Source organism: Oryx dammah, unplaced genomic scaffold (assembly GCF_014754425.2).
Source record: "Oryx dammah isolate SB20612 unplaced genomic scaffold, SCBI_Odam_1.1 HiC_scaffold_11, whole genome shotgun sequence".
NCBI classification, from domain to species: Eukaryota; Metazoa; Chordata; class Mammalia; order Artiodactyla; family Bovidae; genus Oryx; species Oryx dammah.
The window spans coordinates 33,874,330-33,893,398 of NW_024070195.1; the positions used below are offsets into that span (position 1 = coordinate 33,874,330).

Here is a 19,069-nt window from a genome sequence, read left to right on the forward strand (position 1 = left end):
TGGCTGTAGGTGAGTGATCACTCCATCGTGATTATCTGGGTCGTGAAGATCTTTTTTGTACAGTTCTTCTGTGTATTCTTGCCACCTCTTCTTAATATCTTCTGCTTCTGTTAGGTCCATACCATGTCCTTAATATCTTCTGCTTCTGTTAGTTCCATACCATGTCCTTTATCGAGCCCATCTTTGCATGAAATTTTCCCTTGGTATCTCTAATTTCCTTGAAGAGATCTCTAGTCTTTCCCATTCTGTTGTTTTCCTCTATTTCTTTGCACTGATCACTGAGGAAGGCTTTCTTGTCTCTTCTTGCTATTCTTTGGAACTCTGCATTCAGATGCTTATATCTTTTCTTTTCTCCTTTGCTTTTCATTTCTCTTCTTTTCACAGCTATTTGTAAGGCCCCCCAGACAGCCATTTTGGTTTTTTGCATTTCTGGTTGGGTCATAGACTTGGTCGGTAGGTGCCCAATATGCTACTGGAGATCAGTGGAGAAATAACTCCAGAAAGAATGAAGGGATGGAGCCAAAGCAAAAACAATACCCAGTTGTGGATGTGACTGGTGATAGAAGCAAGGTCCGATGCTATAAAGAGCAATATTGCATAGGAACCTGAAATGTTAGGTCCATGAATCAAGGCAAATTGGAAGTGGTCAAACAGGAGATGGCAAGAGTGAACATCGACATTCTAGGAATCAGCAAACTAAAATGGACTGGAATGGGTGAATTTAACTCAGATGACCATTATATCTACTACTGTGGGCAGGAATCCCTTAGAAGAAATGGAGTAGCCATCATGGTCAACAAAAGAGTCTGAAATGCAGTATTTGGAGGCAATCTCAAAAACGACAGAATGATCTCTGTTCATTTCCAAGGCAAACCATAATCACAGTAATCCAAGTCTATACCCCAACCAGTAATGCTGAAGAAGCTGAAGTTGAACGGTTCTATGAAGATCTACAAGACCATTTAGAACTAACACTCAAAAAGGATGTTAGACTTACACCTATTTAATTTTTTTGAGTGATTGCAAATTGTGTTGTATTTAAAATTTTGTTTCTATATGTTCATTGCTAGATTATAGAAGTGCAACAGAATTTTGTGCAATTACCTTATATCTTAAAACTCCACGGAATTCACTTATTAGCTCTAGAGGTTTTTGTAGATTCCCTGAGATCTTCTACGGAGATATTGGGTCATCTGCAAATAGAAAGAATTTTATTTCTTCCTTTCCTGTCTGTATACCTTTTACTTCCTTTTCTTGCCTTATTGAACTATGTAGATCTTCCAATATTAGTACTGTGTTGAACAGACTATATATAGTTTAACTTAAGAAATCTATACATTTTACATTTTTGTTTTAAGCACTTTAAAAATATTAGCTCATTTAACACTCATAACAATCCTGAATCAGGTTCTATTGTGTTATCATTCTTATTTTACACGTGAGGAAACTGAGGCTCAAAGAGGTCGAGTAATCTGCCCTACAGTTATCTGTGTTAAGTTGCTCAGTTATCTCCGACTCTTTGTGACCCCATGGACTGTAGCCCGCCAAGCTCCTCTGTCCATGGGATTCTCCAGGCAAGAATACTTGAATGGGTTGCCATTTCCTTCTCCAACAGTTATGTACAGCTGTGTAAAAATTAGTCCTTGCAGTTGAGTGGTTAAACTAAATGCCAGTTCCCTCCCTAGGTGCGCCAAAACAACAATAACAACAACAACCCCCCTCCCCACAAAAAATCCAGAAAGAGGGAAAAAATTACCCTCAAATATAGTGACTTAAAACAACAAGAAATATTTATTATCTTTCACAGTTTCTGTGAGTCAGGAATTCAAGAATGGCTTGACTGGGAGATTCTGCCAGGAGGAATTTACTCGGTTTCAGGCAGAGGTTATCTGGGGTTCTTGTAGCTAAATGCTCTATTGGAATGAGGGAATCTGTTTGCAGGGCAGTTCACTCACATCCTGGGTGAGTGGGTGCTGCCTGTTAGCCAGAGGTCTCAGTTTCTCTCCACATGGACCTCTCCTAGGGCTGCTTGAGTGCCCTTATGATCACCTCGTTGGCTTTACCAAGAGCAAGCCATTCAAAAGAAGAAGGTAGAAGATGCAATGCCCTTTTATGACCTAGCCTCTGTAGTCATACATTAGTCACATGGACCAGACCTGAATCACTGAGGTACAGGACAACTCAAGGGTAGGAATATCAGGAATCAAGCTGTCTTGGAGACTGGCTACCACAGTTGATAAATAGCAGATTTGAGATTGAATTCAAGGAAATCCTCTGTTGCCCCCTTCTCCTGCCCTCAGTCTTTCTCAGCATCAAGGTTAAGAAAACAGATCAATTTTAGGAAGAGAACATTTGTAAATTGAGCATCTGGAAACCGAGTCTCTTAAAATTATCCATATTGTGAACCTCTTGAGAGGTTGCCTTATTCCCCAGACTGCAATCCTGAATGACAGTCCTGTGACTTCTCCAACCTCCTACACTTTCTCCCCTTCTCATTCTCTGCTGATGACACTGCTTCCTAATCTACAGAGAAAATGAAGGCAACCACCAACCACCAGCCAGCTACACTGACAGCATCTATACCCATACACTCTGCTTGCCCTCCTCCTCTGCTCCCAAGGCCAACTCCTTGACTCGAGCTATTGTTGTTTAGTTGCTAAGTCATGTCCAACTCTTTTGCGACCCCATGGACTGTAGCCCACCAGGCTCCTTTGTCCGTGGGATTTCCCAGGGGAAAATACTGGAGTAGGTTGCTATTTCCTTCTCCAGAGGATCTTCCAGACCCAGAGATCAAACCCTTGACTTGAGTATTAGATCTCATTTTGGGAATTCCCTGGTGGTCCTGTGGTTGGGACTCCTTGCTTTCATTGCTGAGGGCCCTGGTTCAATCGCTGGTTGGGGAACTAAGATCCCACAGAAAAACAGTGTGGTCCAAAAAATAAAAAAAGAAAGATCTCTTTTCCTTTCAACTACTCAAGGACATTGGGCCTGTCAGCCATTCACCACTCTATCTTCAGTTTGTCCCATTCCCATCAGCAAATATGTAAGGCTATAGTATCATTCACCTATAATTGTTCTCATGGTTCATGATGTGGTTGGAGAGACTTAATTTAAAGGCTCAACAGGTTTATAAATATACATAAACAACATATGAAAATGAAAATTTTAAGTACAGCAAATGATAATGTGCTAAATTGCACAGATTCTTTAATAATGCAATAGAAACAGAAAATATAGAGAGAAGTGTGGTTTTGGGTGGGGCAGAAAAAGAGAGAACTGAGGACAGCCTTCTAAAAAGCTATATTTGTCAGAGTTCTCTGTTGCAAGCAATGGAAATAGACTCTGATTTTAAGTTAAGCTAAAATAGCTCATAGAATCACTGGGAAAGCTGGAAAACCAGGCTCAGAGCCTAAGCAGCTATTACCACAGCCAAAACCACTCCATAAATGGTGTCTGGTGAGGACACCACTGTCCACTAGATGTCACACCTCACACTGTTGACACCATCAGGCAGGGACCTGAGCTTGGCACTGTTGCCACAGCTGCCATAGAAATGGGAAGCTCCTGCTGCCAGGAACACTGTTCCATTGACTCTGCCGCTTTTCACCAATAACTCCAGAGTCAAAGTCTAAAATAGCTGTGTCTGTTTGACCCAGCCTAGGTCAAGGCCAGTACTCAGCTTCCAGAGGGGGCTGGGAGAGCAGTATCTGGCATTTTCAGCTTCTGTAGTGAAAAGTAGGGTCTGCTTCATAGAAGATTCATTAGATTGGACATTCTCAGATCCTGAGCAGCCTTCACCCACCCACCCGCCCCAAAGAAGGGTCCAGTTACAGTTGGCTGAAGCTAGAGGGCAGAAAAAGGAAGGGGATAGCTAGGTAAGAGATGAAGAAGTGGTCCAGGGCAGCAGGAATGACACTTGAAGAAGCTTGGGAGGAGCACTTGAGGAAGGAAAGGCTAGAGGCCAAAAGCTTTGGAAAGTTCTAGGGAGAGTAATAGTGTATCGTATTCAGATAGAGAGAGACATATTGAGACCAAGGGCATTTCCAGTCAAGTGTAGAGGTAGAAGCCAATTATAGGGAATTATGGAGAAAATGAGGATAAAGACAGGAAGGAATCTGGTATTGAAAATGCTTGTCTCTTTTAATGAAAGCAAAACCACAATCCAATGCGTGTTGATAATCATCTTTTAGTGGTTTTATTCATTTTGGGGGCAATTACATTTCTCTTTTGTGAATTGCCCATTCATATATTTTGCTTATTTTTCTACTGAGGTCTTTATTTTTCTCCCAACAAATTGTAGGTGTTTTTTTTTTTTATAGATTAAAGGGCTAGATTGAGGGTATAAATTTTGAGGAAAGGAACTTTTTTTCCTGCTTAGCAGTAAGAGTTTAAACAAGCAGTTTTCCTTACAATCTCCTGTGAAAAAGGGCAGATTTACTTTATTTTTCAAAATAACAACTTTATCAAAATATAATTCACATACCATAAAATTCACCTATTTTAAAGTTTACAATTCAATGGTTTTAGTATATCCACAGAGTTGTGCAAACATCAGCACTAATTCCAGAGACTTTCATCCCCCTAAAAAGAGGCCATAAACCAAATAGTAGTCACTCTCCGTTTCTCCTTCTCCCCAGTCTCTGATGATCAGAATCTTGATGTTTCTATTGATCAGCCTACTCTGGACATTTAAAGTAAATGGAATCATATAATATGTGTCCTTTTGTGTCTGGGTTATTTCATAAAATAATATTTTTAAAGTTTATCCATGCTGTGGCATATATCAAAACTTCATTCCTTTTTATTGCCAAATAACTTTTTATTGTATGTGTATACTACATTTTGTTTAATCATTCATGAGTTCATGGAGATAATGATAGTAACAGACTATTCATGGACTAGAATAGGAAACCACAAGTCTATAGTGACGTAAATGAATTGAAGGTACAATGAGGAGTAGAATATTTACAATTTCAAATACCTCTCCACAAAATACTTATTAATTACTAAAAAAAAAATAACTTCACAGTGGAGATTCCTGGTAGACACTACCTTAATCAAGCAACAGAAGCAGACATTATCAGTACTGGGAGGGAATGTTTGAAATCTTGCACCACCTGAGAGGATGCAATGAGAGAAATGCTTCATCTCTTTTATACCATTCCAACCAAAGATGCATAATCTGAACCCAATCATAGGAAACTTCAGCAAAGCCAAATTGATGGATATGAAATAACAGACTTGTAATCTTTTAAAATGTCAAGGTTAGGAATGTCAAGCAAAGAATGAAGAACTGTTCTTGATGAATAAGACTAAAGAGATAGGACAACAAAATACGATGTATAATTGAGATCTGGATCTTTCAGGGATAACTAGAGACTCTGTAAAGGAGCCTGAGAATTAAATGGTATTTATGTATCAATGCTAATTTGTTTTGAATTGGAGTTATGTAAGAGAATGTCCTTATTTTGGAAAACATCTGCTAAAGTATTCAGGAGCGGTGGATAACAGCAATTTACTCTCAAATTACTCAAAAACAGGAAAAGCTCTACAATTTGTACAATTTTCACTTTTTTCCAAAATAAAAATGTGTAAGAAACACAAAATAAGAAAAAACCCCAACAACAAGAAGAAAAGCAGCACGTGCCTTAATCATCTTTGGATCAAGAGGAAATAAAAATTGAAATGAGGATTAATTAGGAAACATGGCTAGCCTCAGGAAATTGTTGTTGTTTAGTCACTAAGTTGTGTCTAATTCTCTTGCGACCCCATGGACTGTAGCGCACAAGGCTCCTCTGTCCGTGGGATTTCCCAAGCAAGAACACTGGAGTGGGCTGCTGTTTCCTTCTTCAGGGGATTTTCCTGACCTAAGGATGGAACCTGCGTCTCCTGCATCTGCAAGGCAGTTTCCTTTACTGCTGAGCCATGAAGGAAGCCTCAGGGAACACCTGTCTGTTATTAGGCTAAATAGCTAGTCTATTGGAGAAGGCAATGGCACCCCACTCCAGTACTCTTGCCTGGAAAACCCCATGGACCGAGGAGCCTGGTGGGCTGCAGTCCATGGGGTCGCTAAGACTCAGACACGACTGAGCGACTTCACTTTCACTTTTTACTTTCTTGCATTGGAGAAGGAAATGGCAACCCACTCCAGTGTTCTTGCCTGGAGAATCCCAGTGACAGGGGAACATGGTGGGCTGAGAGTGACTTGACCAACTAGTAGGACACGACTGAAGGATTAGCAGCAGCAGCTAGTCTGTTATTGGGATAGATACCAAGTGTGCTAAAAATAAGGTAGATTAACTCAGGTTTACAGTCCTAAATCAAGATTTATTTAAATCACAGAATAACACTTTATTTATTTATTTATTTATTTAGAATAACACTTTAAATTGGAATTTCTATAGGAAAACTCTTCCTTATTGCAAGAGTGAAATCCTTTAGGCCTGTTTACGCCTGTGGATGCAATTAGTTCACTGTTGCTATTCTTAATACATCATGGTTTCTGAGGTGTTACAGAAAAGACAGGTCTAGAGAATGTTTGTGTGTGTGTGTGTGTGTGTGTGTGTGTGTGTGTATGTATCAGTTCAGTTCAGTTCAGTCGCTCAGTCGTGTCCAACTCTTTGTGACCCCATGAATTGCAGCACGCCAGGCCTCCCTGTCCATCACCATCTCCTGGAGTTCACTCAGACTCACGTCCATCGAGTCCGTGATGCCATCCAGCCATCTCATCCTCTGTTGTCCCCTTCTCCTCCTGCCCCCAATCCCTCCCAGCATCAGAGTCTTTTCCAATGAGTCAACTCTTCTCATGAGGTGGCCAAAGTACTGGAGCTTCAGCTTTAGCATCATTCCTTCCAATGAACACCCAGGACTGATCTCCTTTAGAATGGACTAGTTGGATCTCCTTGCAGTTCATGGGACTCTCAAGAGTCTTCTCCAACACCACAGTTCAAAAACATCAATTCTTCGGTGCTCAGCTTTCTTCGCAGTCCAACTCTCACATCCATACATGACCACTGGAAAAACCATAGCCTTGACTAGACGGACTTGTGTTGGCAAAGTAATGTCTCTGCTTTTGAATATGCTATCTAGGTTGGTCATAACTTTCCTTTCAAGGAGTAAGCATCTTTTAATTTCATGGCTGCAATCACCACCTACAGTGATTTTGGAGACCCCCAAAATAAAGTCTGACACTGTTTCCACTATTTCCCCATCTATTTCCCATGAAGTGATGGGACCAGATGCCATGATCTTCCTTTTCTGAATGTTGAGCTTTAAGCCAACTTTTTCGCTCTCCTCTTTCACTTTCATCAAGAGGCTTTTTGGTTTCTCTTCACTTTCTGTCATAAGGGTGGTGTCATCTGCATATCTGAGGTTATTGATATTTCTCCCGGCAATCTTGATTCCAGCTTGTGCTTCTTCCAGCCCAGCGTTTCTCATGATGTACTCTGCATATAAGTTATATAAGCAGAGTGACAATATACAGCCTTGACGTAGTCCTTTTCCTATTTGGAACCAGTCTGTTGTTCCATGTCCAGTTCTAACTGTTGCTTCCTGACCTGCATATAGGTTTCTCAGGAGGCAGGTCAGGTGGTCTGGTATTCCCATCTCTTTCAGAATTTTCCACAGTTTATTGTGATCCACACAGTCAAAGGCTTTGGCACAGTCGATAAAGCAGAAATAGAGGTTTTGCTGGAACTCTCTTGCTTTTTCCATGATCCAGCAGATGTTGGCAATTTGATCTCTGGTTCCTCTGCCTTTTCTAAAACCAGATTGAACATCTGGAAGTTCATGGTTCACGTATTGCTGAAGCCTGGCTTGGAGAATTTTGAGCTTTACTTTACTAGCATGTGAGATGAGTGCAATTGTGCGGTAGTTTGAGCATTCTTTGGCATTGCCTTTCTTTGGGATTGGAATGAAAACTGACCTTTTCTAGTCCTGTGGCCACTGCTGAGTTTTCCAAATGTGCTGGCATATTGAGTGCAGCACTTTCACAGCATCATCTTTCAGGATTTGAAATAACTCAACTGGGATTCCATCACCTCCACTAGCTTTGTTCGTAGTGATGCTTTCTAAGGCCCACTTTGCTGGGAGCCAGCACGAGGAGTCCTGCCCGTGGCAAAGGTCATGAGGTTAAGGGGCCCAACAGGCAAAGGCGAATTGGGCCTTAAGGGAGCCTCACTGGATCTGCTCGTGCATCTGCCCCAAAACCAGAGTCTGCCTGTCTTACTGCATTTTGCTTTTCGCCTACTCTTCTGACATTATACGGGGGGCTATCCCCCACCACCTCTCTCTGAAAAGGAGTTAACTTAGGACTCCAGTTAATAAGTCTCCTGGGCATCATAAGAGTGTTTCAATCCAAAAACCCCTCTGATGGCTTTCTAGCCTGCCTGCCGGACTCTTACAGCTGCACATGTGATTGTTTGCGAGAGGCAAACATCCTAGGAATGTAGGGGCTTCCGAGGAGTCAAAATCATTAGAATAGGACTGATTAAGGGTTTCATTTGTTGAGCCAATACTTGCTGCCAAATTTTCATATCTTTTATTTGTTGATATAGTTGGTATTTAGAAAAAGCAAGTAGTAGCCCTGGCATTAGCAACATTAGATCTTTGAGTTAAATACTTTCTTTGTTATAACCCACTGCACCTTTGTTCTACAGGAATGTAACTTTATTTAGTACTTTGAGGGTGATGCAGATTAAAGAAAGAACACTTCAAGGGAAAATGAGTTTTCTGGTTGATAGACATTTATGTAGGAAAAGAGCCATAAAAATGTTAACAGGCCCCCTGGCCAGAAGATGGTGTAAAACCACCTGGGACCTTTTGTATACGGGAAGGTATACAAGTGGAAAGCCTGGTCTCAATAAGGGTCAGGACTGCTGCCCCTGCATAACTCTGCATATTCCATTATTTCTTTATGTACAACTTGGGGTATATAAGCTGCTTTTGAAAATAAAGTTGTGGGTCTGGCACCGATGCTTGGCTCCCCCATGTCGTTCTTTTCTCCCTCTTCTGGCTGAATTCCCATCTGGAGCGTGGAGGCTCACCATGTCTACTTATTTGCCCTGACTTCTAAGACCCACGCGAGAGGGAGCCCAAGGCAGGGCACCCTCTGCTATTCAAGCGAGCGCCGGTGGCCTACGTAGATGGTGCAAGTTCCTTGTCTTGGAACTTTATTGGTTTTCCACGTAAACCAAGTTATTCAGCCTCTTTTCTCCACTAATTTTCCTACTACACTATTCTTCCCTAATCTCTCTTTATATTTCTAAATAAATAAGTTTTTCCTCGCTGACTCCGTCCCCTCTTTGAATTCCCTGGATCCACAGGGGCTGGACCCCGGCACCACTTGACTTCACATTCCAGGATGTCTGGCTCTAGGTGAGTGATCACACCATCGTGATTATCTGGGTCGTGAAGATCTTTTTTGTACAGTTCTTCTGTGTATTCTTGCCACTTCTTCTTAATATCTTCTGCTTCTGTCCATACCATTTCTGTCCTTTATCAAGCCCATCTTTGCATGAAATGTTCCCTTGGTATCTCTGATTTTCTTGAAGAGATCTCTAGTCTTTCCCATTCTGTTGTTTTCCTCTATTTCTTTGCATTGATCACTGAGGAAGGCTTTCTTATCTCTCCTTACTATTCTTTGGAACTCTGCATTCAGATGCTTATATCTTTCCTTTTCTCCTTTGCTTTTCACTTCTCTTCTTTTCACAGCTATTTGTAAGGCCTCCTCAGAGAGCCATTTTGCTTTTTTGCATTTCTTTTTCTTGGGGATGGTCTTGATCCTTCTCTCCTGTCTGACAGAATGTGGTCCACTGGAGAAGGGAATGGCAAACCACTTCAGTATTCTTGCCTTGAGAACCCCATGAACAGTGTGAAAAGGCAAAATGATAGGATACTGAAAGAGGAACTCCCCAGGTCGGTAAGTGCCCAATATGCTACTGGAGATCAGTGGAGAAATAACTCCAGAAAGAATGAAGGGATGGAGCCAAAGCAAAAACAATACCCAATTGTGGATGTGATTGGTGATGGAAGCAAGGTCTGATGCTGTAAAGAGCAATATTGTATAGGAACCTGGAATGTTAGGTCCATGAATCAAGGCAAATTGGAAGTGGTCAAACAGGAGATGGCAAGAGTGAACGTCGACATTCTAGGAATCAGCGAACTAAAATGGGAATGGGTGAATTTAACTCAGATGACCATTATATCTACTACTGTGGGCAGGAATCCCTTAGAAGAAATGGAGTAGCCATTATGGTCAACAAAAGAGTCTGAAATGCAGTACTTGGATGCAATCTCAAAAACGACAGAATGATCTCTGTTCGTTCTCAAGGCAAACCATTCAATATCACAGTAATCCAAGCCTATGTCCCAACCAATAACACTGAAGAAGCTGAAGTTGAATGGTTCTATGAAGACCTACAAGACCTTTTAGAACTAACACCCCCAAAAGATGTCCTTTTCATTATAGGGGACTGGAATGAAAAAGTAGGAAGTCAAGAAATACCTGGGGTAACAGGCAAATCTGGCCTTGGAATACAGAATGAAGCAGGCAAAGGCTAATAGAGTTTTGCCAAGGAACGCACCCTCTTCCAACAACACAAGAGAAGACTCTACACATGGACATCACCAGTTTTGCCAAGGAACGCACCCTCTTCCAACAACACAAGAGAAGACTCTACACATGGACATCACCAGATGGTCAACACCGAAATCAGATTGATTATATTCTTTGCAGCCAAAGATGGAGAAGCTCTATATAGTCAGTGAAAACAAGACCGGGAGCTGACTGTGGCTCAGATCATGAACTCCTTATTGCAGAAGGAAATGCATAGCCTTAAATATTTTACTATGAAAGATTTTTTTTAAAAAATTCATTGCCACTTTATGAAACTAGAAAAAGAATGACAAAATAGACCCAAAGTGGAGAGAAACAATAAAGACAACAATAACAAAAAAAAATGAATCAGAAAACAAAAAGGATAGTAGAGAGGAAAAAAATAAGTTCAAGTGTTAATTATCTGAAAAGACCAGTAAAATACATGAATATCTCATGAATCTGGTTGCGGGGGGGCGGGGAAGAGAGCAAAAATATCATGGTTAGGAATAAGAAAAGAGATACATTCACAAACACAAAAGAGGTTGAAAGCTTTGTTCAACTATATGGCAACAAATGTGAACAACTAGAGGAAATGGATATTTCAAAGAAAAAAAGTTACTGAAACTGATCTATGAAGAAACAGAAAAAGAAAAACAGGAGTTATCACAAGAGACCAGGAGGATTGTTACAGATTTACCCTTAAAGGGAGCACCAGAACCACATGGTTTCACAGCTGCATCACATCTATCTTTTAGCAAAGAGGTGATTCCAATGATGTTTAATTATGCTCGAATATAGGGGGAAAAGTTTCACTCTTTTTATAAGCAGATCTTGTAACTACTGCTTTAATTTCTTTAATGGTTATAGGTTTATTCAGGTTGTCTATGTCTCCTTGATATAATTGGGTAAATTGCATTTTTAATAGGAACTAATTATCTGTGTAAATGGTCAGATTAATTGGCACAAAGTTCTTCATATTGCCTCACAGCTTTTTAAACTGATCCAGTATGGACAATATGGTTGTGTAGGTGGTTTTCTCCACGAGCTTATCTGGACAAGGAGTGAGTGGGAGCAGCCTGCATCCAGCTTTCCAAGTGGCAAGCCCTAGGTTAGGGTTGCAGCCACCCACAGGCAAAGTGAAAGTCGCTCAGTCGTGTCCGATTCTTTTCGACCCCCATGAACTATACAGTCCATGGAATTCTCTAGGCCAGAATACTGGAGTGGGTATCCTTTCCCTTCTCCAGGGGATCTTCTCAACCCAGGTCCCTGCATTGCAGGCAGATTCTTTACCGACTGAACGATCAGAGAAGCCCCACCCCCCCACCCCCCCACCACCGAAGGCAAAACCTTTTCCTAATTCTCACAAAGGCACTGTGAGGGTTAGTGATAGCCAGGCTATAACTTAATCCGTCTTCCCTGGTGGCTCAGACAATAAAGAATCTGCTTGCAATGCAGGAAACTGGGGTTCAATTCCTGAGTGGGGGAGATCCCCTGGAGAAGGGAATGGCTACCCACTCCTGTATTTTCACCTGGTAAATCCTATGGATGGAGAGAAACCTGACAGGCTATACAGTCCATGGGGTCGCAAGGAGTTGGACACGACTGAGCGACTGAACTGAACTGAGCGACTCTTTCCATTTTTTTTAATCCCTCTTTTTTAAGATTGTTTTCTTGCCCTCTCTCTTTTTTATCTTGATCAATCAATTCTGCTAGTTTTGCTTATTTTATTAGTTTATTTCAAAGAACTTTCTTTTGTCTTTTTTAACATTTTAAACTTGTTGTTTTGTATTGGGGTATAGACGATTAGCCCTGGGATTTCTTTGGAAGAAATGATGCTAAAGCTGAAACTCTAGTACTTTGGCCACCTCATGCAAAGAGTTGACTCATTGGAAAAGACTTTGATGCTGGGAGGGATTGGGGGCAGGAGGAGAAGGGGACGACAGAGGATGAGATGGCTGGATGGCATCACTGACTCGATGGACATGAATCTGAGTGAACTCCGGGAGTTGGTGATGGACAGGGAGGCCTGGTGTGCTGCGATTCATGGGGTCGCAAAGAGTCGGACACGACTGAGCGACTGAACTGAACTGAATAGACGATTAACGGAGAAGGCGATGGCACCCCACTCCAGTACTCTTGCCTGGAAAATCCCATGGGTGGAGGAGCATGGTAGGCTGCAGTCCATGGGGTCTCAAAGAGACAGACACGACTGAGCGACTTCACTTTCACTTTTCACTTTCATGCATAGGAGAAGGAAATGGCAGTCCACTCCAGTGTTCTTGCCTGGAGAATCCCAGGGACGGGGAAGCCGTTTATGGGGTCTCACAGAGTCAGACACGACTGAAGTGACTTAGCAGCATAGACGATTAAAGAAACGTCTTTTGTCTTTTTACCATCTCTGTTGTATTCAATTAATTTCTCCCTCCATTTTTATTGCTTTCACTCTTTCTCTTTCTTCAAGGTTATTGTGTTTGTTTTTTTCTTTAGTTTTTGAACTGGAAACTTAGCTGAGCAATTCTTTTTAACTTTTCTTTTGTCATATAAATATTTAAGACTATACATTTTTCTCTATAAATCAATTTACCTGCATCTAATGAAGTTTTAGATGGAGGAATTGTTTCTATACTCATTATTTACTGAAGTATAGTTGATGTACAATATAGTGATTCACAATCTGGTGAGGCTTTTACTTTATTCTGAAAATGTTCACACTTAAAAGTTTAAATAATTGTACAGTGATACCCAAATGCTCAACACCTAATTTCTACAGTTAAGAATTTACTTTATCTGCCTTATCATGCAATTTTCCATTTATTCATCCTTTCTGCTATTGATTTCAAGGGTCTTGTTTTTTATTCACTTGGAAGGAAATGACAGATATAAGCACATTTCACTCTTAAACATTTCAGCATGCATATCATTACCTGGAGTTCATTATTTTTACTGATTGGTTGAAATTTTAAGGTCAGTTTATTAAGCTCAATGATAAAAGCTGTCAGAAGATTTTTTCCTGAAAATTATTTTTTCTTATGAAAAAAAGAAAAGAAAATCAATACACACTCTCAGCATAGACACAGATGCTGCGGCAGTCAAGCCTCTTTAAGATGAGGATAGTTTACTAGTTGGTCAAGTCACTCTCAGGTCAGCAGAATTGTAGTCTGGATCATCCCCCTTATCTTCTGGCTCCAAGTCATTTAATTTCTGGACAAGTGACTCATCAACCTCCACGCTGTATCCAGCATCCTCCAAGAACTGGGTATTAGCTGTGTCAAGATTATGATCTGTTTCAAACAGCTGTTTCCCACTTAATTTACTTTTTCCTGCTTGTTCTTTTACTTTCATTCATTTAACAAAATTTCCAAGAGTTCTGTATCAAACTTGGCCTTCCAACTTAAGAAATTTTGAATAGTAATAGGAGTACCATAAAATAATTGTTTTTCAGCTTCTGCTCTTCTTGTCTTCAAGTTTCTATTTGATCTACCATTTCACGTAATTTTATTGGACCGCTATTGCTACAGATCATACTATAGAAAAGCTGTCTTCTGCCTGTAATGCTAGTAACTTTAAAAATATCTGAGACTTCATTACCTTCTAGGTTTTTCTGGGAGAGTATTTCCTAGAGGGGAGCTTCATCTGGGTGCTTTTCCCTATATGTGAACTTGAGGAGGGAGGGCAGGACAGTTTCATTGTTTTCTCCAGCCTTATGTGTCACAGGAATAATGAACCTGGCTGGATTTTTCTGATACTTAGCTGAAATATTACCAAAGGAGAATATGGTATCAGGAAAATTCATTTGTATTTTGGAAGACCAGTTGTTAAGAGGGTTGGATCAATATACAATCAAGCTGTGAAGGAGTCAGTGTAGAAGGACTCCAGAGATTTCAGTTTCTATATATATATATATTTAATATTCTTTTCCATCATGGTTTATCACAGAATATTGAATATAGTTCCCTGTGCTATACATTAGGACTTGTTGTTTATCCATTCTAAATACAACAGTTTGCATCTACCAGTCTCAAACACCCAATCTATCCCTCTCCCTAACATACAGAAAAGTGCAAAAATCCTAAGTGTATAGCTTGATGAATTGACAAAATGAATACATCTAAATCAAGAAATAGAAAAGGATTCCAGAAACTCCCCTCATGTAACCACTACCTGGACTTCAAACACCATATTTTGTTTACTTTTTGAACTTTGTATAAAAAAATCATATAATTTGTATTTTTGTGTGTGTGGCTTTCTTTAGTACAACATTGTATCTGTGAAATCCATATAGTTGCATCTAGTGATAGTCTTCTTTTTCATTGGCATATGGTATTCCATTGTATGAATCTACTACAGTTGAAATTCTACAGTATTCATTCTACAGTATTCATTCTACAGTTGAAATATTTACTACTATAAATAATGCCATGAGAACACTTTTGTGTGTCATTTTTATTGTGGTAAAACATACATATTTCCCCTTTTATTCATTTTTAAATATATAATCCAGTGGCATTAAGTACATTCACAATATTCTACAACTATCACCACAATTCATTTCCAGAACTTTTTCTTATCTTTTTGATGCACATATGTGGATATTTCTTATGGGTATATACTTGGGAAATGCTGGATCACACTGTATATGTTCAACTTTAAAAAATATTGCCAGGCTTCCCTGGCGGCTCAGTGGTAAAGAATCTACCGCCAATGCAGGAGACAACACAGGTTTGATCCCTGATCCGGGAAGATCCCACACACTGCAGATCCCACAGGCCACAGCTATTGAGCCTGTGCTCTAGAGCCCAGGAGCCACAGCTACCAAAGCCTGAGAGCCCAGAGCCCATGCTCTGCAACAAGAGAAGCTGCCACAGTGAGAAACCCACACACCGCAACTAGAGAGGAGTCCCCATTCACCACTAGAGAAAAGCCACGCAGCAATGAAGACCCAGCACGGCAGAAAAAAAAAAAAGGAAGAAAAAATGATTGCCAGTGTTTCAAAGTGCCAATAGTAACTTACATGCCCACCAACCCTGTACGATAGCTCCCATGGCTATATGCCCCTTAAAATTTAATTTTAATTATTTTAAGTTTTAATTATTTTAGAAGTTTGTTTTGTATCTTTTCTCACTTCTCTGATAACTGTTTAGCACCTTTTCATATGGCCATTTAGACAATAAAAAGGGCTAAAGAAACAGAGAAGACAAAACTGTATCTTATGAAATTTGAAGCTCAAGTTGTATTATTTGTGTGTTAGCGAGCAGTTTACATTTCTAATCATGTGTCTCCCATTGACTAAAATCAACCCCACAGGGCAATATCTCTCACACTTCCACACTGCATATATGAGATTATATCTTAAAAAGGAAAATCCTTTACAGTCACTTGAGTGGTGTTTAGGGACTTGATAGTGACAAAGGCATGAATTGAATCCACCATGTTTAACAGAATATCATGCTTTCTAATTAAAATTATTACCAAAAAGTCGGGTCTAGCTGCTCCCCGCTCAAAAACCAATAAACAGGCCAAGCTGGTGGAAGGGAAGGTTTGCTTTATTTCAGACGTCAGCAACTGTGGGGGAAGGGCAGACATCTGTCAAAGGCAAACCGCCCCCTCCCCACCACCACAAGCTGGGGGCAAGAGCTTTTATAGTCAGGGAGAGGGGGCTCCGTACACAAAGCACAGTCAGCACAGTCAGCTCATCTTCAAACTGGTCATTGGTGGTCTTACCAGCATCATCTTGGTTATTTTAGGTACAGTTAATCTTCAGTTCCAGGGTCCATTTGTTCCCATTTCTTGAAGCCAATTCTTAGAATTGTAGCAGCTTATGTCATGGGTACAGCCTAATTATCATGCAGTTAGCTTCTTCCACCTGCCGTTTTTTAAAAATTAATTATTTTAATTGGAGGCTAATTACAATATTGTGGTGGGTTTTGTTTTAATATCTATAAGACAGCTCATCTATAAGCCATATAGATATGGCTCAGAGCATTATCTATAGCCTTTGGTGCTGCTACTGCTGCTAAGTCACTTCAGTCGTGTCCGACTCTTAGCAACCCCATGGACTACGCCTACCAGGCTCCTCCATCCATGGGATTTTCCAGGCAAGAGCACTGGAGTGGGTTGCCATTGCCTTTTCCACTTTAGCCCTTGAGGAGGAACTAAAGGTCCTTAACTATGCTCAATTAGTACATTATTATTATTTGGTCTTTTTTGACTGTTTTCCTTTGTTTCTGCATGTTCTCATTTCTCTGATTAAACTTACTCTTTGCCTAAGTTTTTCCACAGACAAAAGGCAGGCAGAGGACATGAGGGGCAAAGACCGTAGGGTCCTGCTCTGTTTCATTATTACTGATATGTAGGGTATCACACTATTGCCATTCCACTCACAGGGAATGCCTAGGCTCAGTTCTCATCTAAAGACTGTCAACATTTTTGTCCCACTCTCAGCATACAGCTTTTCATAAGGCTATAGCCCCAAGCAGAAGGTTGGCAATAGTTTTGTTCAGCTTGCATGTAGGGGTAAGGGTGTCCTTGGCTTCAAGCTGAAAATCCATCCCAGGTCCCCCACCTCCTGGGAGGCACAAATCTCTGACTGCTACCCTTGCTTCCAGACTTATTTCAGAGCCCATGGGCTCTGTGGCTTTAGCAAATTCACAGAGGTGTTGATGTTTTAAAGCTTAGATCTCTTTACTCTTTTCAAGTTTTATCTATCATTGCTATATGTCTGCTACAGGGTGTGTGTAAAAGCTGTAAGCTGTTTTCATCTGTCTAATAAGGGTTTAGTAAGAGTTTCTCTCTCTCTTTTTTTTCCAGCCACGCCATGCAACATGTGGATCTTAGTTTCCCAACCAAGGATTGAAACTGTACCCCCTGCATTGGAAGTGCAGAGTCTTAACCACTGGACCATCAGGGAAGTCCTAATAAGAGTTTCTTGAATTGACAACAGACAGGAGTTGTGACAGGATGTTAGTTAGATGCTCCCTGTCGTCTCTGGAGTTTCAGCAAAGGTCTCAAAGGCAGAAAGCAACACAATAGATGCCAGGCAACCTCTTCTCCCATCCACTTCAAATGGAGATGGAATGAGATTGTGAACCAGTCTGCCAGCATTACTATTACTAATTATCCACACTGAATCAATACAAGGGAATGAGAATTGTGTTGGAGAGTTCCCTGTGAGCTCTATATTTCCTCTCCCATAATTCTGGGGAGGGAGAGGGGGTTTTCCCCTTTGCCTAAAGCCAAGTGGGGACTTCCCTGGTGGCTCAGACCGTGAAGAATCTGCCTGTAATGTGGGAGACCTGGGTTTGACCCCTGGGTCAGGAAGATCCCATGGAGAAGGGAATGGCTACCCACTCCAGTAATCTTGCCTGGAGAATTCCAAGGACAGAGGAGCCTACTGGGCTATGGTCCATGGGGTCACAAAGAGTTGGACATGACTGAGCGACTAACACACACACACACACACACACACACACACAGAGCCAAGTGAGATAGAGACCTCCACTAGCACCTCACAGAATGTTTGGCTTAGATCTCCTGGATTTAGAAAGTCCACAGGGACTCATGTCCTAACTCCCAACTGAGGAAGTCCATATGCAAAATGCTGGCTGACCAGCTTTCCTGGGATGGTGAGTAAGGTAGGTTGCATGGAGAGTGAGCTGCACTGCCCTTGCCAGTAGGGCAAAGATGCATGAGTTGTCCTGTGGGACAAGTATACCTAGAAGGAAACGACTTGGAGTCATTAAAAAGGTCCTTCCCATGAAGGATGCTCTGAGAGGAAAGGAACTTCAGGATAGTATATTTTATAGAACCTGCAGAAGGCCATGAACTTGGGGGCGGGGAGAGAGGAGTCATAGGCAGTTAACCAGAGGAGAGGCATTGCCTAGGTCCCAGTAAGAGAGCTAAAAAAAAGCCCACAACAGTGACACATACAAGAGAGAAAGAGCCAGCTTTTGTGAGTCCTCCAAGTCCACAGAGAACCAACTTTTGAAGATAACAGCATCCTGCCCCAATTGGGAAAAGCTGTGGCCCTTTCCCCTAAGCTCTTCTTTTATACCAAACCCTGGGGGAGGGGTTCAGAAATAGCAGCTGGCCAGCAAGACAGGAGGAGTAATCTCTGATGAGTAAAGCCCAGGAATGTGGAGAAACTTGACACACCTTCATCACAGCAAGACTCACATCTGAAGCAGGAAAAAGCTAGAGGAGGGGCAAACCTTTAGCTTGAATGAAGTTGAGAGTTGAATTATGTTTAGGGCAGGTGTGAAGAGGAAGCAAGGGAGTTTTCCAATTATATACCCTGGGGGCCAGCTCCCCGATAAAAATAATTATTCAGTATTAGAGAAGGATTGAAGAGGAAAAGTTGATACAGTGTACCTATCCCTGATTTAGCATATATCAACTCCAATGAGTTATAAACACCTATTCACATTTTCTTCATATTTGCTTAGATCACACCAAAAGCAATGGGTAACCAAAATT

General features: G+C 41.1%; 1 pseudogene; it reads right to left on the reverse strand.

The window, feature by feature from the left end:
• Positions 1–13,642: 13,642 nt before the first annotated feature.
• LOC120869773 lies at positions 13,643–16,327 on the reverse strand (annotated as a pseudogene).
• Positions 16,328–19,069: the final 2,742 nt, after the last annotated feature.